General features: G+C 46.8%; 4 non-coding genes across 4 annotated transcripts; 2 read left to right on the forward strand and 2 right to left on the reverse strand.

Moving 5' to 3' along the window:
* Window positions 6,610-6,681, forward strand: TRNAC-GCA. The gene has a single exon. It is a non-coding gene; the product is annotated as a tRNA-Cys (tRNA).
* On the forward strand, window positions 9,470-9,541 carry TRNAC-GCA. The gene has a single exon. It is a non-coding gene; the product is annotated as a tRNA-Cys (tRNA).
* TRNAC-GCA lies at window positions 14,461-14,532 on the reverse strand. The gene has a single exon. It is a non-coding gene; the product is annotated as a tRNA-Cys (tRNA).
* Window positions 15,763-15,834, reverse strand: TRNAC-GCA. The gene has a single exon. It is a non-coding gene; the product is annotated as a tRNA-Cys (tRNA).

Raw genomic sequence — 26,794 nt, forward strand, 5'->3', positions numbered from 1 at the left:
GGAAGCATGACCTCAGAATATAACACCTAGATAATGTCACCAATGTGGAAAGGATGGACTCTAAAATTAGGGGTGGTGGGATAACTGGCTTCTAAAAAAGTCTCATAAAATCCTTACTTCACTCCATTACAAAAAAATTTCAGATGGATGAAAGACCTAAATTGGGCTCTCCTGGTGGCTCAGAGGGTAAAGAATCTGCCTGCACTGCCGGAAACCCAAGTTTGATCCTTGGGTCAGGAAGATCACCTGGAAAAAGGAATACCAATACACTCCAGTATTCTTGCCTGGAGAATTCCATGGACAGAGGAGCCTGGTGGGTTATAGTGCACAGGGTTGAAAAGAGTTGGACGTGACTGAGCAACTAACTTTCAAAGACCTAAATGTAAACTCAGACTTTTAGAAGAACATGCAGGACACAACCGTCTTAGTTTGTTGGGGTGCTATATCCAAATACCAGAGACTGGGTGGCTTATAAACAATAGAAGTTTGTTTCTCACGGGTCTGGAGGTTGGCAAGTCCAGGACATCTGGTGATAGCCCTCCTTCTGGTTCGTAGGTGGCTGCATTCTTGCTGTGTTCTCAAGTGGCAGAGGGAACAAAAGAGCTCTCCTGGGTCTCTTTCTGAAGGGCACTAATCCCTTTCAGGAGGGCTCCACTGTCACGACCTAATCACCTCCCCAAGGCCCCACCTCCAAATATCATCACATTAGGGATTAGGTTTCAATGTACGAATTTTGTAAGGAAGGCTCACAAACATTGTTTATAAAATATGTATAACTCAGGGAAGGCTTTCTTAAACACAACTTCAAAATCACAAACTGTAAAAGATAAATTTGGCTGTATCAAAATTTACATTTTTATATGACAAAACATTCCTTAAACAAGAGACTCTGAATGTTATAACACACATGAATGGAGAATAGATATGCATTAGAATATAAGCAAGATGAAGAGTTTGTGGAGATCTTTTGCAAAATATTATAAATATGCTTAACACTACTGAACTGTCCACTTTAAAATGCTTAAGATGGTAACTTTCATGTGCTTTTTACCACCATTTAAATTTTTGTAATTATTTAAAAAGATAAGAATTCCTATAGAGCAATCAGGAAAAAAAAAAAAGTTAGCCCAATTAAAAAAATGGGCAAAGACAGAATAAGCAGTTCACAGAAGAGGGATTTTTAAAAATGTTTTCTTTGTTTATTTATTTATTTTGGCTGGGATGGGTCTTAGTTGCAGCATGAAGGATCAGGGATAGAACCTGGGTCTCCCGCATTAGGAATGAGGAGGCTTACCTACTGGATGACCAGGGAAGTCCCTACAGAAAAGGTATCTTTATGACAAATAAACACATGAAAAGTTGCTCAACATTGTTAGACATCAAAGAAACGGAAAGCGGTTAAAACGATAAAGAAGCACCATTTTTATACTCTTTCAGAATTTAGGATAAGTTGAAGTCTAACTAGATCAAAACTGGTGAGGAGGACAATGGTATTTTCATTCGCTAACAATGTGAATATAATTGCTATACTCATGGAGAAAGTCTTGGCAATAAAAATAGTAAAATAAATATTAAAAACTACATAAAACTGCAATCATAAAATTATAAGTGTGTGTAAAATCCAGATATTTCATTTCTGGGTACTTTCCCTTGAGAAGTTCTACATAAATGCATCAGGAGATATGTACAAAGATGTTCATTGCAGCACTATCATTAATGTGCAAAAAAACAGGAAACATTCTTAGTGTGTCCTTTAATCAGTTCAGTTCAGTCGCTCCGTCGTGTCCGACTCTTTGCGACCCCATGAATCACAGCACGCCAGGCCTCCCTGTCCATCACCAACTCCCGGAGTTCACTCAGACTCACGTCCATCGAGTCGGTGATGCCATCCAGCCATCTCATCCTCTGTCGTCCCATTCTCCTCCTGCCCCTAATCCCTCCCAGCATCAGGGTCTTTTCCAATGAGTCAACTCTTCGCATGAGGTGGCCAAAGTACTGGAGTTTCAGCCTCAGAGTCAGTCCTTCCAATGAACACCCAGGACTGGTCTCCTTTAGAAGAGACTGCTTGGATCTTGCAATCCAAGGGACTCGCAAGAGTCTTCTCCAACACCACGGTTCAAAAGCATCAATTCTTCGGCGCTCAGCTTTCTTCACAGTCCAACTCTCACATCCATACATGACCACTGGAAAAACCATAGCCTTGACTAGATGGACCTTTGCTGGCAAAGTAATGTCTCTGCTTTTGAATATGCTATCTAGGTTGGTCATAACTTTCCTTCCAAGGAGTAAGCATCTTTTAATTTCCTGGCTGCAGTCACCATCTGCAGTGATTTTGGAGCCCCCCAAAATAAAGTCTGACACTGTTTCCACTGTTTCCCCATCTATTTCCCATGAAGCGATGGGACCAGATGCCATGGTCTTTGTTTTCTGAATGTTGAGCTTTAAGCCAACTTTTTCACTCTCCTCTTTCACTTTCATCAAGAAGCTTTTTAGTTCCTCTTCACTTTCTGCCATAAGGGTGGTGTCATCTGCATATCTGAGGTTATTGGTATTTCTCCCAGCAATCTTGATTCCAGCTTGTGCTTCTTCCAGCCCAGGGTTTCTCATGATGTACTCTGCATAGAAGTTAAATAAGCAGGGTGACAATATACAGCCTTGACGTACTCCTTTTCCTATTTGGAACCAGTCTGTTGTTCCATGTCCAGTTCTAACTGTTGCTTCCTGACCTGCATATAGGTTTCTCAAGAGGCAGGTCAGGTGGTCTGGTATTCCCATCTCTTGAAGAATTTTCCACAGTTTATTGTGACCCACACAAAGGCTTTGGCATATTCAATAAAGCAGAAATAGATGTTTTTCTGGAACTCTCTTGCTTTTTTGATGATCCAGTGGATGTTGGCAATTTGATCTCTGGTTCCTCTGCCTTTTCTAAAACCAGCTTGAACATCAGGAAGTTCACGGTTCACGTATTGCTGATGCCTGGCTTGGGGAATTTTGAGTATTACTTTATTAGCACGTGTGAGATGAGTGTCATTGTGCAGTAGTTTAAGCATTCTTTGGCATTGCCTTTCTTTGGGATTGGAATGAAAACTGACCTTTTCCAGTCCTGCGGCCACTGCTGTTTTCCAAATGCTGGCATATTGAGTGCAGCACTTTCACAGCATCATCTTTCAGGATTTGAAATAGCTCAACTGGAATGCCATCACCTCCACTAGCTTTGTTCGTAGTGATGCTTTCTAAGGCCCACTTGACTTCACATTCCAAGATGTCTGGCTCTAGGTGAGTGATCACACCATCATGATTATCTGGGTCATGAAGATCTATTTTGTACAGTTCTTCTGTGTATTCTTGCCACCTCTTCTTAATATCTCTGCTTCTGTTAGGTCCATATCATTTCTGTCCTTTATTGAGCCCATCTTTGCATGAAATGTTTCCTTGGTATCTCTAATTTTCTTGAAGAGCTCTCTAGTCTTTCCCATTCTGTTGTTTTCCTCTAGTTCTTTGCATTGATCTCTGAGGAAGGCTTTCTTATCTCTCCTTGCTATTCTTTGGAACTCTCCCATTTGAATGCAGATTTCCAAAGAATAGCAAGGAAAGATAAGAAAGCCTTCCTCAGTGTCCTTTAATAGTAGAATAGATAAATAAAACTTCCTAAAGTCTTATAATGTATAAAATAAAACAGTTAAAAGGAAGTTTAAGCTGAGTGACGAAGAGACAATAGGTATTAGGTCCCAAGGGCAGGAGGGAAATGGGTCCCATGGAAATCTGAACGTCAGGACTGATAACCAGGTGAGTCACCAGCCTGTGGCTGTGAGAGGGTCAGATTGCAGTAGGTCAGAGCATTGGTGAGGAACACTTTTCTGAAGAGAAGAGTCCTGAAGATCATCCTTAAGTCTAGCGAAGGGGCTTCACAGGGTCCATTCAACGCCTTGGTCCATGCACCCAGAGTTGGGGTTTGCAGTGAGGTGTGTCCAGCACAAAGCTCTGTAGGTAGAGAGGAGCTGACCACTCTTGGGAATCCGCTTGTTTGACCAGAATGGGTGGAAACAGAAGGCACCCGAGTATTTTCCCCCAGGCCACGCAGGAGAGAGCCTTTTTGCAGCAAATCAAAGAGTGTGCAAGGACAGGTCACAAGCCCCAGCAGAAAGAGTCTGAGCAACACAGATCGTGGAAAGCCAGGAGAAGAATGCTTTGCCAGGTCACGGGAGCAGTGGAATGGTCCCGATGGAGGCCTGGAAGGAATTTCATGGAAATGCCCGGGGAGTCATTTCAAATACTTGCCAGGCCCAGGGAAAGCAAATGTTACCTTACTACAGTTCTGATCACGGGAGAACCTTCTCGTTCTCCTCACCTCTCCTCTCTCCCTTCCCTCCTCCCTACTCCTTGGGCTAGGAAAGAATACTGGAGGAGGAAAAAGAGGAAGGACTGTCTCAGCTCCTCCCACTTCTAGGGGAGGAGAGAAGTTGAAGGCAGCCCTGCAGGAATCCCTTGGTCTAGTGGCAGTGGCCCTGCACAGTCACGGCAGAGGCCCAGGTTTGATCCCTGCGTGTGGAGTTAATGATCAAGGAAAAAATGGGAGGAAGAGGTTTAGGTTATTGATTGTTACAGGAGGCAGGACTTTTCTCTTTTATTTTAGCAGCACCGCGCAGCTTGTGGGATCTCATTGAACTGGCCACACACTGAAAGCACCCCAACCACTAAGCCACCAGGGAACTCTCGAGATTGGCTCTTTTAATTACGAATTCAGGGGGCAACCGCAGGACTTTCTGCTACCTATGCATGATGTTTAAATCACTTGGGCAGGGGAATTCCCTGGCGTTCCAGTGGTGAGGACCCGCCGCTTCCACTGCAGGGGGCAAGGGTTCCACTGTGGGTCAGGGAAGTTTCAGCATGCCACGTGGCACAACCAAATTTTAAAAAGACGTCACTTGGGCAATAGAAACAGCTCATTGAGAAAGTTTAAGGGGATAGTGAAAGCAAAAATGCAGTTGCTTTTACTATTACTGTTTTTGTCTTACAAGTTTAAGGTACCAGATACAAGAGCGACAACGAAAGCTCTCAAAAATATGTCATGTGCAAAAGAATTCAAGCTACGGGAATTGCCAGGAGTTGGACTCTGCACTTCCACTGCAGGGAGCCTGGGTTTGATCCGTGTTGGGGGAACTAAGAGCCCAGCAGAACAATACATTCTGCATTACCCAGTTTGGATTTAGTAAAGATACACAGAATGATGCTAAATACTGTTACTGAATATAGAAGTAATAAAAATGGGACTTGTATCTCAAATACATGAAGTGGTCAAAATTCAACCAAAAAATCCAATTAGAAAATGGGTAAAAACATATGGGCAGACATTTCAGAGAAAAGGATATACAGATGGCAAACAAGCACTTGAGAAAACGTCATCATTGTTACCCGTTAGGGAAATGCAAATTAAAACCATCGTGGAGTGTCACTACACACCCAGAGCATGACTAAAACTAAAAAGGTGATAACACCAAATGCTGGCGAGGATGCAGACAAACTGGGTCACTCGTGTTTTGCAGCTAGGAATGCAAAGTGGCACAACCACTCTGGGAAACCGTTTGGTAAGTTCTTACAACACTAAATGTATGCTTATCTATGTGATGGTTAATTTTGTGTGTCAGCTTGACTGGGCCACGGGGTGCCCAGATACCTGGTCCAATTTGGTGAGTCTCTGAGGGTGTTTTTGGATGAGATTGATGCCAGGGGAAGTCAGTGGCTGTGTCATGAGGATGTCCTGTTGTGTGGGAATCAGGCCTCCTGCCAACAGCTCATTAGGAATAGTCCTTTTTTTCCAACAGCCATGAGAGTGAGCAGCTTAGAGCGGCTCCTCCCGCCCCAGTTGAACCATCAGATGGTTGCAGCCCCAGGTGACATCTTATTCACAGCCTCACGAGAGACTCTGAACCAGAATTGCCCAGTTCAGCCACACCCAGATTCCAGAGTCTGAAATTTGCACGATATGATGAAGACTTACTGCTCTAAGCTGCTGAGTTTGGGGGTGTGTTGTTATGCACCAATATCGAGTTAATATCGAGTCCTTCTACCTTCAACCCGACACTGCCCTAGCATCAACCAAGCCCCTGGACCACTTAATGACACAAAAGACGACGACTGGGCAATGAGAGAGAAACCCAAAGACACAAAAAGTTCTGAAAATTGACATCAGCATGGATGGCAGGGGATGGCTAAAGGAAAGACAGGGAGGAGAAGTGAGCAGTGGTGGGAAGGATACATGAGACTGAAGGCTGAAGTAACGGTTCGAAAATTCAAGAGCCTTATACAGACAGAATCTGGAGGTGAGCTGGGAGAGAGGGTCAGCTCTGTCCAACATTACAGGTTATTTGAAAGTGATTGCAACTGAAAAGTTGCTGCTGAACATCTGGGCTTCATCTTAAGGTAGAGACTTCAGGGACCTTCCAAGTTGGAGCCAAGAAATGATAGTCATTTTTGGAAAAGGAGGATGGTTATGGTATAAAGGGGGATGTGTACAGTTGAGCAGGACTGATGACTCTGCTGAGTCAGAATGGCAGCCTGTCTGAGTGGATTGTAAAGAACTTTGGTAATTATACATTCCCATTGTCATCTGGGGGTATAGCTCAGTGGTAGAGCATTTGACTGCAGATCAAGAGGTCCCTGGTTCAAGTCCGGGTGCCCCCTTTGAGAGTTTCCTTTTTTTCCTTTTCCTCTGTGTGCTGAATTGACATTATGGAGTCTTAGAGACCACTCTCAAAGGAGAGCCTGGCTGGAGCACCCAGATGGCCACCCTTATGATTCAGGCTCCAGTCAGACACTCAGCACTACCTTGAAGATCAAGGACAAGACCAAACCCATCCCCAGTTTCCTGGGGCCCTATTGGTTTCAGATTCTGTATTATCCAAGGTCCAGTCCAGAGACAAAAACCGCACTGGTCATTTTAACAGAATTTAATATAAATAATTGCTAGACTGGCGACTCGTTTCTTACATGATAGTATACATGTTTCAGTGCCATTCTCCCAAATCATCCCATCCTCTCCCTCACCCTCAGAGTCCAAAATTCTGTTCTATACATCTGTGTCTCTTTTGCTGTCTCTCATACAGGATTATCATTACCATCTTTCTAAATTCCATATATATGTGTTAGTATACTGTATTGGTGTTTTTCTTTCTGGCTTACTCCACTCTGTATAATTGGCAGAGTTTGATACAGAATACAGGATGCTTGGGGCTGGTGCACAGGGATGATCCAGAGAGATGATATGGGGTGGGAGGTAGGAGGGGGGTTCAGGATTAGGAACTCATGTACACCTGTGGCGGATTCATGTCAATGTATGGCAAAACCAATACAGTATTATAAAGTAAATTAAAGTAAACATAAAACTTTTTAAAATAAATAAAAAAAATAAAAAGCAGACACATTAATTTGCCAACAAAGGTCCATCTAGTCAAGGCTATGGTTTTTCCAGTAGTCATGTATGGATGTGAGAGTTGGACTGTGAAGAAAGCTGAGTGCTGAAGAATGGATGCTTTCGAACTGTGGTGTTGGAGAAGACTCTTGAGAGTCCCTTGGACTGCAAGGAGATCCAACCAGTTCATCCTAAAGGAGATCTGTCCTGGGTGTTCATTGGAAGGACTGATGCTAAAGCTGAAACTCCAGTACTTTGGCCACCTCATGAGAAGTGTTGACTCATTGGAAAAGACCCTGATGCTGGGAGGGATTAGGGGCAGGAGGAGAATGGGACGACAGAGGATGAGATGGCTGGATGGCATCACTGACTCGATAGACATGAGTTTGAGTGAACTCCAGGAGTTGGTGATGGACAGGGAGGCCTGGCGTGCTGTGATTCATGGGGTCGCAAAGAGTCAGACACAACTGAGTGACTGAACTGAACTGAACTGAATGTCTTCTTTGGAGAAATGTCTATTTGGGTCTTCTGCCCATTTTTTGATTGGGTTTTGTTGTTGTTGTTATTCATGTGTATAAGCTGTGTATTTTGGAAATTAAGCCCTTGTTGTTTGTGTCATTTACAAATATTTTCTCTGGTGGGGCTGATGCTTTTCTTATCCCTATTTTACATGCAAGGCCAGAAAAATAAAATAACTTTCCCAAGTTCCAAAAAAAAAAAAAAGTTGCTAATCTGTGTGTCAGTTTCCTTGGGCCCTTGTAACAAAGTGCCACAAAATAGATGGCTTAAAACAACAAGCATTTACTGTCTCCCGGTTCTGGAGGCTACAAGACTGAAATCCAGGATTGGGCTCCCTCTGCAGACTCTCAGGGAGGCGCCTAACTGGCTTCCTCCTGGCATCTGGTGGTGGCTGGCAATCCTCAGCATTCCTTGGCTTGTAGACACATTACACCAATCTCGGTCTCCGTGTTCACGTGGCTACATTCTCCCGTGTATCTCTCCTCTTCTTATAAGGACTCCATCCGACTGGATTAAGGGCCCACTGGAATCCACCATGATCTCGTCTTAACTAACCACATCTTTGATGCCCTTCTGTGACTAAGGACACATTCTGAGGTTTGGGAGCCTAGGATTCAACACATCTTTTTGGGGAGGGGGACAAAATCGAATCAGAAATCAGAGAACTGAAAGGGTGAAGGGGAAGCCTAAGTATCAGGGAGGGAGGACCCGCAAGAGGCCTCTCCCAGTCCCGGTCTGTGGACACGGTCAGAGGAGGATGAAGTCTGGTCTCACAAGTCCAGGGAGGATCTCTGTAGATCCGGGACCCCTACCCCTAGGGAAATGCCAGTGTCCCTGGGGAGATCCGGCAAAGCTGGCCTGTGAGCACCAATCTGCAGGCAGCAGTCCTCTGGGACGGACTGTCACCGCCAGGTGAGATGGACAGAAACCCAGTGGGGAGGAAGGACAACTACTCTTGCCCAGCAGCGGCCCCCAGAGCCCTGCGGGCAGGACCACCCAGGAAGCCAGCTGGCAAAGGACAAGAGAGGTTTACAGAGACCAGATCCCAGAGCAGGACACAGGAAGGCAGGCTGGGAGCTTAGAGACTATCACTGCTTCCGACAGTTCATCTCACCCAACAATGAAAGTGTTGACTCTGTAGAGATCTGGGGCAACGAGAGAGAAGCCAGCCTGCGTCCTAGGGTGTGGCATTGTGCAGAGACCTCTGACCCATATCCGGTCCACGTGTGGCCTGTCTCCAAGGTGTTGCATGCTTGGCCAGGCCAGTGGGGACTTTGGGTTTCAGGCGCTCAGCACAAAAACCTCTATTGGTCCTTCCAGCCTCAGGGCAATGCTCCCCAGCTTACGGCCTCTTCCAGGACTGACAGTGCAGAGGTTATGAGCTATGGGAGAAAGGAACCTGTTGCTTCTACTGGGCAGGGAGGTGAGTTAGCAGTAGAGTAGGTCAGGCCACTCAGCAAACCCATCTTGAAGGGGCACCTAGGGCAGCTCGGGGTGTGGCAGCACAGGCAAAGGTGCTAATTGGACCTGGCTACCATGGCAGGGGTTATAGCTCGGGGGTAGAGCATTTGACTGCAGATCAAGAGGTCCCCAGTTCAAATCTGGGTGCCCCCTACTCTTTTAGTCACTTGAAGTGGGAGACTTCCAATTTTCTCTCCTCTTGCTGATTCTTGCTTCTGTAGCAGGTGAAGAGTTAGAGGAGACCCCTCTGACCCTAGCAAGGCAGCTCTGCTCAAATGATGCATTCGTCCCCCTCCTCTGATCCTCCCCAGGTCTGCCACGGGATCCAATGTGTACGTCTTTCTCCTGGCTGAAGATGAGGACTTTGTCCTCTGAAGGTAGCAAGAGAGAAATCAGAGATCACCGACAGAGGAAGAACGGCTGAACTGCTGGCTGACTTCTCAACAATTGTCAAAGAAGCCAGAAGCTAGTGCAGTAACACAAGCAATATGTTGAGAGGAGACAACAGCCAGCTTAGAATTCTATTCCCAGCCAAACCATTCTTCGCGAACAGACGCAAGCTGTTGGAGAGCGTACGGCCAACAGACGCTCACTAAAGAAAATTCTAAAATACATGCTTTGGAGAAAAGTAAAATGATTCCATATGGGAGCTCTGAGATGCAAAAGGGATGTTGAACAATGAACCTGGTAGATATGTTAGTAGATCTAAAACTCATTGTCCAGAGAATGTTAATGTTTAATTTATACACTTTTTTTAAAGATGGAATGAAAATACTGGCTAACAATAATATTTCAGGAAAGCACTGATAAGAATTAAGATGGCTTTATGTCATCTGGGAAGAAGATGAAGATACTATCTTTAGAGTTTTAAAGTTTACATGCAGAAATGTCTAGTATATAATTCTAAAAGTTGTAATTTTGCCAAGGAAAAGGAGGTATGGAAATGGAGGGTATATATTGGCAGTCTTGCTAAGCACTCATTAATTCTAATATTTTGTTGATTCTTTTAGATTTCCTATGCAGATGATCATGTCATCTAAGAAATTTGAAATTTCTATTTCTTCTTTCCAATCTTTATTTCACCTCCTTTTCTTTCCTTATTAAAATGACTAGGACCACAGATATCATGTTGAATTAATGTGTTGATGGTGGATATCTTCTTTTATTCTGATTTCAAATGAAAAGTTTTCAATATTTTACCATTAAGTACATGTTGTGGACTATATTTTTTGTAAATGGTCTTTATCACATTAAGGAATTTTACTTCTATTTCTAGTTTGCAAAAAAATTCTTTTATCATGGATCAATGTAGAGTTTTTTCAAAACCACACTTTTTTTGTATCTACTGAGATATTCGTATAATTTTTCTCCTTTAGTCTAGTAACATGGTGAATTACACTTATTGTATTTTATAAAATTAAACACAACTTTTCATTCCAGATATTAACCTACCTTGGTCATTTTGATATATTTGTGGATTCAGTTAGACAATAATTGAATTTTTTTGTACAGCACCTATGTTTACGTGTGATATTGACATACATTTTTAAACTGTTCTTGTTGGGTTTTGGTATCAAGTTTGTGCTAGTCTCACAAAAATTTTAGACTATATACATTTTTTCTATTCTTGGAAAGATTTTTATGTAAAAATAAAGTCATTTCTCATTCAGTATATGATAAAACTCACCAGTAAAACCCTTATCTGAATTTTGGGGAGGCGGAGTTTCAAATAACTGTTTTAATAAAATAACTATTTAAGACTTAGAGGACTAGTCATCTTTTCTGTTTCTTCCTGTGGCAACTTTGGTGAGTTGTAGTGTTTTTAAAGTACTTGCTAAATTTCCACATAACGTAATCATAAAGTCCTTGTACTCTTAAAACATGATGGATGGGTTCAGATTCTAGATCGTAACTGAGTGACCTTGGCAAACAGGTTTAACTCTCTCAGTCTTAGCTTTGTCATATATAAAATGGGCATGATAATAGAAATGAGCAAAATAATAGAGCCTAGTTTGTGGAGTTTTGTGAGAATAAATACATTTAGTATTTTTTAAGTGTATAGAATTGTGTCTTTCACATGGTAAGTTCTCTGTACAGGTTTGTTGGATTTAAAATTTTGTACGTTAGTTTTCATAATGTTTTATGGTTATTATTTTGAAGTCTAAAGATTGTGCAGCTTTTCTTTCTAATTCCTGCTTTTGGTTAACTTTGTCTGCTGTCATCTTTTTCTTTTCAGTTTCATCAAAAGTTAATTTTGCTCTTCAAAGGCAAACTTTTGGTTTCAGCAGTCATCTCTGCTGTGTGTTTGTTTTCCATTTCATTGATTTCTTTTCCTGTATTTCCTTTGTTTCTCATAGTATTCTTTCATCCAGTTTTTCCCCTAACTTTTTAGATGGATTCTTTATTTATATTTATTCTTCTTTTCTAGTATATTCCTCAAAGCTGTATTTCTCTAAATGCTGATTTAGTACCTGTCAGTGGATAAACAGATAAAGAATATGTGGGGTGTATATATACACAGTGGATTATTATTCAGCCATTAGAAAGAAGGAAATCCTGCCGTCCGCAATAACATGGATGGAACTGGAGGGCATTGTGCTAAGTGAAATATGCCAGGCAAGAAAAGGCAAATACTGTATGGTATCATATGTGGAATCTAAAATAAAAACTTGAGGACTTTTTTTCTTGAAGAAAGAAAACAATTCAACTTCATTTTTGAAAAACTTTTGGTGGTGTCACACAGCATACGGGATCGTGTTTCCCTGACCAGGGATCAAACCTGTGCCCCCTGCTTTGGAGTCAGAGTCTTAACCACTAGACCACCAGGGAAGTTCCCAGCCATGAGGTCTTGCAGTGACTGTTTTCTTTCAGTTCTCCTGACTCAGGATCCCAGCCCAAAGACAGAGACACTTCTCCCAGTGTCTCTACTCCAGGTGGGGCCAGAATCCTGACGTTCACCTCCCTGGTCCTGAGAGGCTTCCGCAAGTTCCACGAGCATCCCAGTTGCCTCTTTTGGACTGAAAAACACACTCAGGGCCAAAGCAGCTTGTAGTTTGGAGCTTTAACTTCCTGTTTTCCCATCATTTTCAAATCTCCACCTCCCATTGTCTGTCTAAAGTTAGCTCTTTGATTCTTTTAATGAGCTGCTTTTAATAGTTTTCCAGCCTTTTAATTTGTCTTCATAGGAAAGAGTGCTTCAAATTACCTTGTGCGTTAAGGAAAGCTGTGCTGTGCTTAGTCGCTCAGTCATGTCTGCTCTTTGCCATTCCATGGACTGTAGCCCACCAGGCTCCTCTCTCCATGGAATTTCCCAGGCAAGAATACTGGAGTGGGTTGCCATTCCCTTCTCCAGGGGATCTTCCTGACCCAGGAACTGAACCCAGGTCTCCTGCTTTGCAGGCTGATTCTTTACCCACTGAGCTATGAGGGAATCTTTTATACTATTTATTCTTTTGTTTTGTTTTACTAAGATTTTTTTTCCATTACTAACATTTTTCTCATTTATTCATTGCCTCAACATATAAGCATTCATTGAGCAGCTACTTTGTCTACATACAATGAAAAACGTAAAATGGAAAACAAAGAACACACCATCCCTGCCTTCTTGGAGCTTACGGTCAATCTATTAGAGGAGAAATGACATCACATAGTCATAGCAAGTGACAGTGCTGAGAAACATAATGCATTTAACAATAAGCATATCTCGTCTTCCGAAATTGAGTTAACGGAGTTGTAGGAGAGGCACAGCATAAGAGAACTAGAGTTCCTAGTCAGTTCCATAAAGGAGCAAAAAGTTAAACTGGAAATTTCTTAATACTGTCATTATTTGCCAAAGACATGATTGTGAATATAGAAACAGAATCTGATACGCTATTAGAACTAATCAATTAATACCGAGTTTGCCAGGAGCATGGTGAGTAAACAAAAATCCATTCTATTTCTCTATGCTAGTAGTAAAAAAGAAAACACAATTTTAACATGGGTCCCTATACCATTTATATGTCTTAAATATTTCATCTGGACTTTTAGATATATTGTTTTGGCCACCTGATGCAAAGAGCCAACTCTTTGGAAAAGACTCTGATGCTGGAAAAGATTGATGATGAGGGCAAGAGGAGAAAGGAGCAACAGAGGATGAGATGGTTGGATGGCATCCCTGACTCAGTGACACGAGTTTAAGCAAACTCCAGGAGATAGTGAAGGACAGGAAAGCCTGGCATGCTGCAGTCCTTGGGGTTGCAAAGAGTTGGACACCACTTGGCAACTGAACAGCTACTTCTAGGCATTCTCACTAAGGAAATACTGATTGAGAGTTAAAAAATAGAAAGTGTGGGGTCCTTCTCTGGCAGTCCGGTGGTTAAGACTTTGCCTTCCAGGGGCAAAGGGGCGTGGGTTCCATTCTGATGGGAGAACTAAGATCCCACATGCCTCATGGCCAAAAAACAAAACATGAAACAAAAACAGTATTGTGACAAATTCAATAAAGACTTTAAAATTGGTCCTCATCAAAGGGAAAAGAAAGAAAGGAAGAAAGAAATGTGATAGGAGAAAAAGGAGGGTGAAGTGGTCAAATCTGTTGTGGGAGCAACACCTCGAGAATTTCCAGGGAGAGGAAAGAGGTTTTGGTTTTACCATGGTTTTCCAATCACCATGGTTTTACAGTCGCCTCTGGAAACTAGGAAGACGTCTAAGCACCCTCCATACTTCTCAAGGGGTAGCAGCAAGAGCAAAGAGCTAGCCTTCTGCCTGGAGGCTACAGTGAGGTGGAGGAGATGAGAACGTGCAGTCTGCACACAGGCCACGAAGGGCAAGAGTCCCCTGGGGGAGGTGGGGGGGGGGAGGTCAGCCCCCTGAAGAAGACCACTTCTTCAGCCTCTTCAGAGAAATATGACCCCCTAATCTACCATCTGTATGATGGTCAGGGGAGAATACTTGGAGCTGGTCCTAGTGTGAACCCTGAATTTTTGTAACAAGACATAGCACGTCAATTTAATGTTCAAATGTGGGAGGGAAGGGAAGGGGCTGAAATTACAGCCTCTGCTTCAGTAACTGAAAAAAAATGTCAGCACAGCAGGGGGCACCTGGATTTGAACCAGGGACCTCTTGATCTGCAGTCAAATGCTCTACCCCTGAGCTATACCCCCTCTTATGACTAAGCTTGCATTGGCACCTTTCCACCCTTGGCACTGCAGCCAGGCTCTGTGCCTAGCCTTCACTTTGCTGTTTCCGCACGTCCCAGGAGGTGGCAAGTCTTCTCTGCTGTAGTCTACTTTCCCATCTTCCCCCTCCAGCCCTCCTCTTCCTCAAGCCATGATCATGCTGCCACCCTTTACACCTGGAAGGGTCATTTGAGTCTATACCAGTGTTTCTACCTCAGCCAGCACATGTGCATCAAGACAAGACTGGTTGGTTCTGGGTCTTTAGTGAACCTCAGACTCTGCCTCCGCTATACTCTGAGGACTCAAGAAGGGTGCTCATGGTTTCACTCATTCATTCATTCACTCAACAGACACTCACGAAGCGTGTTAGGTGCCAGGCTCTATCATCCATGTTGAGGACACAGAGACGAATACATTGTTCCCGTTCTTCAGTCTTAATCCAAATAAAAGACGAGCGAACGAACTGAAGTATTTGCAAAGAGTGGCGGAAGCCCAAGCAGAGAGCTGTAGGAGCCGGAAGTGAGAGCTGAGAAGTTAGGAGGGACTTCCGGAGGCAATGGGTGAGGAATTTGCTGGAAGAAGCAGCTGGAGAGGCTTTCCAGACAAAGGAGGAGTGAAAACACAGACACATAACTGGGTCAGGTGTGTCTGGAGCTCAGACAGGCTCGAGGCTGACATCACATGGAGACTATGCTCTTCAGCCCAGGAGACGCTTCGGAAGTCAATGAGAGGGACTGCTAATGAGAGGGACTCAGCCATCACCACTGTCAGTGGAGGAAGGCTTGTGACACACACACAACCAGTCATAACCCCAGTTAATTAAAACCCTAGATGTCTAATTCTAGAGACGAGGAGGTACACAGGTTTGTCCAGGTAATGTGAAGAACCCCTCTCGTGTGTACTAGAACACCATTGTGGTGTACCCCAGGAAACCAGGTGGCATAGTGATAAAGAATCCACCTGCCAGTTCAGGAGACATAAGAGATGTGGGTTCAATCCCTGCGTCGGGAAGATCCCCTGGAAAAGGAAATGGCAACCCACTCCAGTATCCTTGCCTGAGAGATTCCATGGACAGAAGAGCCTGGTGGGCTACAGTTCGTGGAGTGACAACGGGTTGACACAACTGAACATGTGCGTTATGGAGTGCCCCAGGGCTCCCTAATTGATTTTGTATTTATTTATATTTACTATTTGTCACAGCAAAAAGGATTAGCAAGGGGGCACCTGGATTTGAACCAGGGACCTCTTGATCTGCAGTCAAATGCTCTACCACTGAGCTATACCCCCAGACCTGTGTCCAGTGTTAATTGCACCTCTTGATCTGGGCACCTGACTTTCTTATAGCCCTGCTCCCAGGAGCAGGCAGCTTGCCCCATGACAGCCTGGCTCTCCCTGCCACCGCTCACTCACTCATCCACCCCTAAATACCTACTCGCCAGCTTCTGTGTGCCAGACACAGCCCTCTCCTCCCATCTCTCTGAATCTGTCTACCACCCCAGTGCCATCTGCCCTGCGATGGGCGGTCAGTGGCTTTCTCCACCTAACAGAACTGTGGTCCCCTTATCCTCTCCTGCACTAGGGTGCTGAGGAGCAGAGGGGGCCCCGCCCAGGCAGCGGAGCAGGGGCAAGAACCTGGCCAGGACTCCACCCCCGAGGACAGCTGACCCCTTCTTTCTCCCTTTACCATGCACTTCATTCTCTCAGCCCCCTTCATCTGCTCAACCTGCAAATATGGTGGAGAAATAAGGTGAGCCAGCTCTGGATTCCCTCTCCAGGAGGAAATTGATCTGTGCAGGGGGTGGAACACTATGAGAACTTGCTGGTAAATTCCCAACTCATGGAAGATGGTGGGCAACAAGCTTCATAGCAGAGGGCAGGCGGCTCTGCATGAGCAGTGGGAACAGGGAAGCAGCTGGGGAGGAGGGTCCTCTTATCCGAAAGGCTGAGTGTTGGTGTGGCAGAGAGCTGGACTCCCTGTCCCCGCCACTGATGGAGAAGCCCAAGCAGGCTTTGAGTCCCCCATCAACTCTTCCCAGGGCCCGGTCCTCTCCCCACGGAAGCATCTCCAGGAGAATCTGTGAGGTTCATGGGCTTTGGTGGTGGTGGTGGTTTAGCCTCTAAGTCATGTCCGACTCTTGTGACCCCATAGACTGTAGCCCACCAGGCTCCTCTGTCCATGGGATTCTCCAGGCAAGAACACTGGAGTGGGTTGCCATGCCCTCCTCCAGGGGATCTTCCCGACCCAGGGATCAAACCCGGGTCTCCTGCATTTCAGGCAGTTGGGAAAGTAGCTATTTTGTCCAGAAATACTGAAGAAGGACCTAGTCCCCATGGACTGTTTTGTGGCAAGTTTTCCTGGCACCTGAAGTAACTGCACACCTACTGTGTACTCTGCATCTCTCAAGGCCACTGGGACCCACCTCCCTCCATTGATATTTCAGATTAAGCTTCCATGTGGGAAGGGGGAGGGGGTGGGAAGAGTGGGGCAAGTGGGGGGAGGGGAGGGAGGTGGCGCCAGCTCCAGCACAGCTGACGGAGCTGGAACTGGTCCCTGCCCAGGTGTCCTGGGGCCCAACACCTTATATGAGCCCTCTCGCTGGCCAGGTGAGCCCAGGTCAGCCCAGCCTGGGGGGGGGGGGCACTTTCCCTGGCAGCACAGCCTGGCAGAGACCTGGCAGGAGGTCAGTGGCCGGCTCCTGCTCCACGTCAGACCCCCAGCCTATAGTCTCCACCCCATGATGCTGCCTGCCACTCCAGGCCCCCCCAGGAAGGGGACTTCTTTGATGAGCTCTGCTAGGAAACGGGCCTGAGGGGCTGAAGTAGCAAAGGGCATGCATCCTGGGCTCGGAGGGACAGGCCCAGGGGAGACAGCGCTCCGTGGGCCACCAAGAGGAGACACGCTGAGGACAGTCTGTGGGAGAGACCAAGCCACAGAGACACTGGGATACGAAGGGGCAGCTCTCCCAAATTGTTCTAGTTAATAAAGCAGAGTCGAGATGTTCAGTACATTCAGTTACTCAGGAAAGCAGAACATGGGTTCTAAGCTCTGTACGAGTGAAGAGAGTTCTTAGGACTTCCCTGGTCTTCCAGTGGCCAAGATTCCGCACTCCAGTGTAGGGGGCCCGGGTTCGATCCGCAGTCAGGGAATTAGATCCCACATGCTGTAACTAAGACCCAGTGCAGCCAAATAAATAAATAAATGTTTAAAAAGAGAGAGAGTGTTCTCGCTGAGCCACAGTCACAAGAACCGCTCCTCTGATGGGAGAGAGGACAGAGAGGACCAGCTGGAGGGCCCTCCACCCGTTTGTTGCACAAAATGTTCAAAGGATGCTTTATGTTGGGGAAAAACCTGGTGATTTTTACATCGCTACACCATAAAACAAATATTTTGACTTTTATTTAACAAACTTCATGCAGTATTTCATTATTATATCATATTTTCAACCATTAAAGAAAATTGTCTTCTTTAGGTTGGTGATGTGGCTTTTAGTTAAACAAGAATTTCTCAGATATGATGCTGGAAGCTCAATTGGTTTGTCTTCAAAATTAAGAACATCTGCTCTTTGAAAGGGTCATCCCTGCTAGCTCAGACAGTAAAGCGTCTGCCTACAATGTGGGAGATCTGGGTTCGATCCCTGGGTTGGGAAGATCTGCTGGAGAAGGAAATGGCACCCTACTCCAGTACTCTTGCCTGGAAAATCCATGGACAGAGGAGCCTGGTAGGCTGCAACCCATGGGGTCACTAAGAGTCGGACACGACTGAGCGACTTCACTTTCACTTTTCACTTTCATGCTTTGGAGAAGGAAATGGCAACCCACTCCAGTGTTCTTGCCTGGAGAATCCCAGGGATAGGGGAGCCTGGTGGGCTGCCGTCTATGGGGTCGCACAGAGTTAGACACGACTGAAGTGACTTAGCAGCATCAGCATTTCTTTGTAAGACACCATTAGGAGAATGAAAAGACAAGTCACAGTCCAGGAGAAAGTATTTGCAAGCCGTAGCTGATACAAGCCCAGCACCATAATATGTTCACAACTCATCATAAGAAAACAAACCACCCAAATGAAAAAATGGATGAAAGATGTGAGCAGATACTTCACTACAGAAGATATATGATGGCAATAAGCACCCAAATGCCATCAGCATCATTAATAGTTAGAGAAATGCACATTAAAACCACATGAGTTACTACTGAGTTGGGCTGAAAAGTTCATTCAGGTTTTTCTGTAATATTGCATGGAAATACCCAAACGAACTTTTTGGCGAACCCAATACTACATTACATTGGAATGTAAATGAGAAAGATTGACCATAACAAATGTTGGTGAGGATGTGGGGCAACCGGAAGATTCATACACTGCTGTGCAAACACAAAATGGTATAACCACTTTGGAAAACAGTTTGGCAGTTTCTTAAAAAATGAAACATACTCCTAGCATAGGATCTAGCTGTCCCACTCCTAAGTACTTAGCTAAGAGAACTGAAAGCATTTATCCATGTGCTTGTGCACAAATGTCACAGTAATGTTTTCAGTAAAGCCAGAAATTGAAACAACTCAAACATTTATCCGCAGGTGAAGGAATAAACAAATTGTGGTGTATGCATGAAATGGAACATTTCTCCTCAATAACAATGAATGAACTATCAATACATACTACAATAGGCTTGCATCTCAAATAATTACCTTGAGTAAAAGAAACCAGACCAGAAGAGAGAAAGAAAACACAGAGAAAGAGAGAGAGTGCAGGTGGCTTGATTCCATTTATACGAAATTCTAGAAAATTAATTTTCAAAAATCAAATGAATCTGTGGCAAGATCAGTGGTTGCCTGGGGTGTTGACAGTAGTCTAAGGGACTATTAATAGTATTTTAATTCAAAAGCAGAGACATTACTTTGCCGACTAAGGTCCGTCTAGTCAAGGCTATGGTTTTTCCTGTGGTCATGTATGGATGTGAGAGTTGGACTGTGAAGAAGGCTGAGCACCGAAGAATTGATGCTTTTGAACTGTGGTGTTGGAGAAGACTCTTGAGGGTCCCTTGGACTACAAGGAGATCCAACCAGTCCATTCTGAAGGAGATCAGTCCTGATTATTCACTGGAAGGACTGATGTTGAAGCTGAAATTACAATACTTTGGCCACCTGATGTGAAGAATTGGACTCATTGGGAAAGACCCTGATGCTAGGAAAGATTGAAGGTGGGAGGAGAAGGGGACGACAGAGGATGAGATGGCTGGATGGCATCACCAACTTGATGGACATGAGTTTGAGTAAACTCCAGGAGTTGGTGATGGACAGGGAGGTCTGGTGTGCTGCAGTCCATGGGGTTGCAAAGAGTCAGACATGACTAAGTGACTGAACTGAACTGAATAGTATGGAGAGAAAAAGCAGAGGAGAGGCAGGTTCTGGGCTCCACTTTGGACACACGTGCCGATTCATCTCCCCCCCACCCCCTTCCCCTAATCTCTGCAGCCTCCCCACCCCTTGACCGCCATCAGCACTGTCAGCACCAAGCAGAGCATTTGCTTTCACGCCTGGAAGGGGCACTGGCTGCTCCTGTCCACCCATCTTATGGGGAAAACAGAAGAAAGCAGAAGAGATTTAGGTCAACCCTTGGAATCATCTGCCCTTATGGGGTCCACAGCCTCTGGGTGCCTCCCCGCTTCCCATCTCCCTGAGCCTGTCATTATGGTTTTAATGTACGTTTCTCTAATTACTAATGATGCCAATGGCATTTTTGGGTGCTTATGAGCCTCTCGTGGAGAAGGAAATGTCAACCCACTCCAGTGTTCTTGCCTGGAGAATCCCAGGGATGGGGGAGCTTGGTGGGCTGCCGTCTATGGGGTCGCACAGAGTCAAACATTACTGAAGCAACTTAGCAGCAGCAGCAGCAGCAGCATGAGCCTCTCGGGGAGGTCATACCAGCTCCCCGAGGCCAGCTGAGCAGTGGATATCAGCCTCCCTCTCTTCTGACCATCTCTCAAGCTATTTGCTGGTCTTTGCTACCCCTCACTCCCGGGACATGGTCCCCACCTGCTCATCTCCTTTTGGCTGCCACTGTCTTTCAAGAACTTCTTTTCAAAAGTTCCTGCTTGCCAGCGGCACAGCCCACTTTGCACCCCTTCGCTGGGCGAAGGCTGGGCGGCCCCCAGAGGATCCATCTCCAGCCTGGATGCAGCGATCTCTGCTCCCTGCCTCGCGCCTCTCTGGTAGTGCCGGGTAGCCTCTGCATCCGGGCTGGTGGGCCTCCCCCATCCCTGGTTCCCCAGCGCCTTGACCTCAGCTTCTCATTGGCCAGAGGACACAGCCGGGACTGGTCATTCCTAGAAACTGCCCCCCAAGTCGTGGCCTCTGCTGGTCCCCACCCCGCTACAGCCTCGTCTCCTCCCCCCCACCATCCCCTCGCTCCGCCCCCTGACTGTCTTCTGTTCTCCCAGCTGCTCACCTCTTCCTGGCTTCTGCCCACCTTCCCACCCAATGCTGACGCCAAGGTGGGTCACCCACCTCCACCGACTGTGCCCTCAGTCTAATCACTCATCACATCAGTCAAACCCAGGACTCCTGTCTTCCCTATGTGTTTCTGAATCTCTGCAATAAGTCCCCCCAGTGCAAAACTGAGCCCTCTCCTTACAGAGCCCAATACATACCTGTTGGGTTACCCCCTCACCCATGGTGGGACCTCAGCTCACAATTCATCAGGCTCCCTGCCTTCCTTCTAGGGGTGAGGCACCCTGGGGAAGTCATTGATTACCCCCTTCTAGGGCCCAGCTCCCCATGAGCCTGCTCTAGAACCAGGGAGCTCTTCCTGTGCTGAGGTCTGCACCCCAGTGTCCAGATCCCATGAGGTGCCTCTGCTCTTGGGAGGCATCCTACAGGGACTTCACCCTCTGGCCAACACCCTTCCCCAAACCTCCCTCTGCTGACCTTGGGTCGGCTCTGTGTCCTCTCAAGCTACCTTGATCATCCCGTTTGGGGAAGGACACCCAGGACAGTAGGGAGGACGGAAGGGATGAAGCTGTTGTGAGTCCGGGCCTCTGGGGGACCTCGGTTATTGTGTGAAAACAAAAGGGACTCCTAGCAAGGGACCAGGGGCTTCCCAGGGGGCACCAGTGGTAAAGAATCTGCTGGCCAATGCAGGAGACCCAAGATATGAAGGTTCAATCCCTGGGTTGGGAAGATCCCCTGGTGTAGGAACTGGCAACCCACGTCAGTATTCTTGCTTGGAAAGTCCATGGATAGAAGAGCCTGGTGGGCTACATTCCATGGGGTCACAAAGAGTTGGAGCAAGAGAACCAAGTGAGCATATGAGCATACTGTAATAATAATAATAACAACAGAACAGCAGCAGGAATCCTAGGGCCCTGGAATCAGAGAGAACTGGGGTTGACTCCAGTCCTGAGTTTCAATCCTGGTTCTAACCACTTACTAGCAGTGGGATCATGTATAAGTCATTTCACCTCTATGAGCTTCTAATTCTCTATCTTTAAAGTGAGCAGCAGAGGATGAGATGGCTGGATGGCATCACGGATTCAACCGACATGAACTTGGGCAAACTCCAGGAGAGGGTGAAGGACAGAGAGGTCTGGCATGCTGCAGTCCATGGGGTCGCAAGGAGTCAGACACGACTTAGTGACTGAACTCAACAGCAAAATGGGGAAACCAGTAGTACCTGTTCTGGTTCATTGGATGCTAAATGAAACAGGTCACTTAGAAGTCCCTGTAACAGAGTAAATATTCAACAAACATTAGCTCTCAGGACTATTGCTAAAATGTTACAAAATGGCCAAGTGAAAGTGAAAGTGTGAGTTGCTCAGTCGTGTCTGACTCTTTGTGACCCCATGGACTATACAGTCCATGGAATTCTCCAGGCCAGAATACTGGAGAGGATAGCCTTTCCCTTCTCCAGGGGATCTGCCCAACCCAAGGATCAAACCCAGGTCCCCTGCATTGTAGGCAGATTCTTTACCACCTGAGCCACCAGGGAAGATTCCTTAACAAACTCCCTGTCCATCACAAGTCTCCCTAAAATGGAAAGGAATTTGAAACGACCTAAATATCCAAGCTTTAGGTAACTGCGCAAGTCAGGTGTATCAGAGGATGACATGGAAAACCCCTCCCTGTCTTTCCAGCCTGGCTCCATGACCAAGCTCTTTTGCTGGTCTGCCAGGAATGTTCCACACTCTCCACCCCCAGAATCCGCCAACCAGACCCTTCTGGTCTCAAACAACTGTTGGTTAAGCCAAGGTCACGTGTCACTGTGTCTGTAGAGACCCCCACTCCCCCACTGCCTCCTGCTCTGACTCCCCCGGGGCCTCATGCACACCTCCATCATCACACACGTCTCTGTATTCCTGATGGCTGGACTCTCACTGGGAAGCAAGGCTGGGGCCAGGACCACTAGCATGAATCATGGCAGACAACGTCAGCGCAGCCACACTTGCGCCTTCACCTTGGAGGTCTTGGTGATTTGAGGAGGAGCGTCGGAGCTTATGGTCCTCTCCGTGCGGTGACTGATGGAGCCCGAGGAGGAGAGAGGCAGGTGGTGAAGTGTCCTGGGCGTTTGCAGCCCTGTTCTAGGAAAAGAGGGATGTTTCCAGGGTATCTGGGTGGGAAGGGGTGGGTGACAATACAGTTTCATTGAGGTGGAGTGTGCTTGCCTCCACCTGGAGAGCCTTCCAGGAGCCCCCCAGATGGCTGCTCTCCCTGCAGGACGCCAGGGTTGCTATCAAGCTCCTGGGTTTCATTCCTATTTCAGTCTGCGCGAGGGGAAGCCATCAGAGGTTTGGAGCGGCAGGAGAACGAGATCTCGCTCCGGCCACTGCGGGGAGAATGGATTCGAGGGGAGGACAGTGCAACCCAGGAGATGAGGCTGGAGACAGTTGGTGGGGTGGGGAGCGTTCTGAAGGAGGAACTGCTGGGAGTCACTGACAGGCTGGGTGTGAACCCAGAGGAGGAGAGTCAGGGGCCACGCTAGGCTCTTGGTGGGGCAGCTGGGCAGGTTTGGGCCCCTGTGTTCTACTGCAGTAGGGTTAGGAAGGAGCAGACTGGGGTGAGGGTGGGATAAATTAAGCTAGAGAATCCCATTAGGTAACCCAGGGGAGGTAGGTATTCAAGTCTGGAGGGTAAGGAGTAGTCCAGGCTGGGGACGTAAATCATCGACATAAGTCACCAACGTGTTACAGGAATTTGAAGCCACAGGACTAAGAGGTGAGAAGTCAGGCCAGGACATCACCCTGGGTGTCCCAACATTTCCAGGCTGGTGGAAGAGGAGAGCTAGACAGGAAGGCAGAGAAATAGCACCCCGTGGGGCAGAATGGAAGCAAAGTGAGGCTAGAAAGCTTAGCCTTTACAAGTTTTGAGGATGGAGTGATCATCCTTGTAAAAGTGCAAGAGGCTAAGTAGAGAGCAGAGAGAGAGCTGGTCTCTGCTGTCAGCAAAATATTACTCAAATACAGGTCACTGATGACCTTGATGAAGGCCATTTCAATGGACCAGGTATTAATACAATGAAAACTGGACTGGAGTGGGATATAAGAAAGTGGAGTCAGCGGGTACAGACAATTCTTCTGAGCCGTTTTCTGGGAAATGGGAGCAGAGAAACTGGGCAGGAACTAGAGGGGTCATGGATCAAGAGCTGCTGCTAAGTCGCTTCAGTCGTGTCCGACTCTGTGCAACCCCACAGACAGCAGCCCACCAGGCTCCCCTGTCCCTGGGATTCTCCAGGCAAGAACACTGGAGTGGGTTGCCATTTTCTTCTCCAATGCGTGAAAGTGAAGTCGCTCAGTCATGTTCGACTCTTAGCGACCCCACGGACTGCAGCCCACCAGGCTCCTCCATCCATGGGATTTTCCAGGCAAGCGTGCTGGGGTGGGGTGCCTTCACCTTCTCCAACGGATCAAGAGAGGCTTTTTCAAAAGTAAGTGCTAGGGCTTCCCCCGTGGCTCAGTGGTAGACAGTCCATCTGCCAATACAAGAGACACGGGTTCAATCCCTGGCCCGGGAAGAACCCACATGCCATGGAACAACTAGGTATGTGCGCCACAACTACTGTGCCTGAACTGGGGGGCTGAATATGCTGAGCCCACACGTGGCAACTACTGCAGCCCACACGCCCTAGAGACTGCGCTCTGCAACAAGAGAAGCCACCGCAGGGAGAAGCCTGAGCACCACGGCTAGAGAGTAGCCCCTGCTCGACACAACTAGAGACAGCCCGCATGGCAGCAAGGACCCAGCACTGCCAACACTAAATATTAAAGAAAAACACCCAAAGCCTCAATCAGGACTTCCCTGGTGGCCCAGTGGTTAAAAAGGTGGGTGATATTAAGGCATGTGGTGCGCCTAAGACAACACAATCCTGTAGAGAGGAATTAAACGCTGATGCAGGAGAGAAAACGCAGTGGGGTTCTTGAGGAGGCAAGAAGCGAGTTTAATTCACAAGTGATAGATTGACCTTGACAGATGAGAATGAAAACATTTCTTCTTAACAGAGCCAAAGGCAGCTGCTATGAATGCAGACAGACTGGTTGCTTGGAATTAATGAGAGAAAGGTGGAAATAGTTTTCATCTAATTGCATCCATTGTCTGAATTGTTAAGATATTCAGCTACAGTAGAGGAGAGGGAGGGAGTGTTGAGAATTTGAAAAGAGCATAGAAGAGGTGAAGAAGCTGTCTCAGAAAGTGAGAAAGCAAGCATATACAAGACTCCTGCGTGTGTGTGTGTGTGTGTTTGTGTATGTGTGTGTGTGTGTGCCGTGCGCTCTCTCACATCTGATGCTGTGACCCCATGGACTGTAGCCCACCAGGCTCTGTCTGTGGGATTTCCCAGGCAAGAATGGGTTGCCCTTTCCTCCTCCAGGGGATCTTCCCAACCCAGGGATTGAACCTGCCTCTCTTGTGTCTCCTGCATTGGCAGGCGGATTCTTTACCATTACTGCCACCCTAGCTACATCCAATACTGACTTGAGATTTTGGTCACAGGTGAAGTTTGTCAAGACGGCTGGGTGATTGTCCCCAGCAATGTCCGGCTGCTTGGATGTGGGCATGGAATAAGTGAATACCTGCACTGTGATTTTGCCAGGTAGATTCCATTCAGGGAGAGAGGGCCGGATACGTAAGAGATTTGAAAGAGAGCTGTTGGTTTGCTGGGTCAAGGGATCCAAGCTGTGTGGGCAAGAGGAGAGAACACGGGGAGGGGAGGCAGGTGATGAAAAGCCATATGGTGCCTTGAAAGAAGGCATGGCAAGGTCAGCAGACAGCGGTGATGGTCCGATACTGTGTTTGACATCAAGACCTCGAAGGCAGCAGCCTCACTGATGAGCACAAGATACACATCTCAGGTGCCTGCTTTCTGCACCACAGTGGACCCATGCGCTGGTCCATGAGCCCCTTGAGAACAGGGATCCCACCTCACTTTTCTTAAGGATGCTCAACCCTGAGCCTGAATCTGGTACGTCATGCGTGTGTGCTAAGTCACATCAGTCGTGTCCGACTCTGAGGCCCTATGGACTATAGCCTGCCAGGCTCCTCTGTCCATGGGATTCTCCAGGTGAGAATACTGGAGTGGGTTGCCATTCCCTCCTCTGGGACCTTCCAGACACAGGGATCGAACCTACATCTCTTGTGTCTCCTGCATTGGCAGGCAGGTTCTTTACCACCAGCACCATTTGGGAAGCTCCAAATCTAGTACATAGTAAGTATTTTAATTTATATTTGTTGAATGAAAGACAGGGAAATAAATCCTACATGAGCAGCTGTGCGAAGTGCCCCTACCTCCTCAAGGTGGGAAATGAGCTCCTCTGAGTTTAGGGCCGAAGGAAGGACAGGACTTGGGCCAGGTGGCCGAACCACACGTGAAAAATTCCAGGTACCTCTGTACAAGCACAGTGTCTTTCTACCAGCTTGGATTCCCCAGAGCCTGGTGCTGACCTGCAGGACCTTCTCCAGGTGCCCACCCTCTCTCTGAGCCTTTTCAGCAAGGACTTCGTTTCCAGATTTGCACCCAGGGAAGGCTGGGGGCAAGGCTGTAGTGAGAAGGGAAAGGATGCTGAAGGGACTCTGGAGGTCAGACATGGAGAAGGGGAGAGTGGGGAGGGCCCCATAGCCGGGTCATGTCTTCAACAGCTATTTCCTTTTATCTTGGGCTGTGCCATGTGGGATCTTTGCTCCCCCCTGCCCCCAGGAATCAAACCTGTGCCCCCTGCATTGGGAGCATGGAGTCTTAACCACTGGGTCACCAGGGAAGTCCCTCAAC

This window comes from Capra hircus, chromosome 4 (genome assembly GCF_001704415.2).
Source record: "Capra hircus breed San Clemente chromosome 4, ASM170441v1, whole genome shotgun sequence".
NCBI lineage: Eukaryota > Metazoa > Chordata > Mammalia > Artiodactyla > Bovidae > Capra > Capra hircus.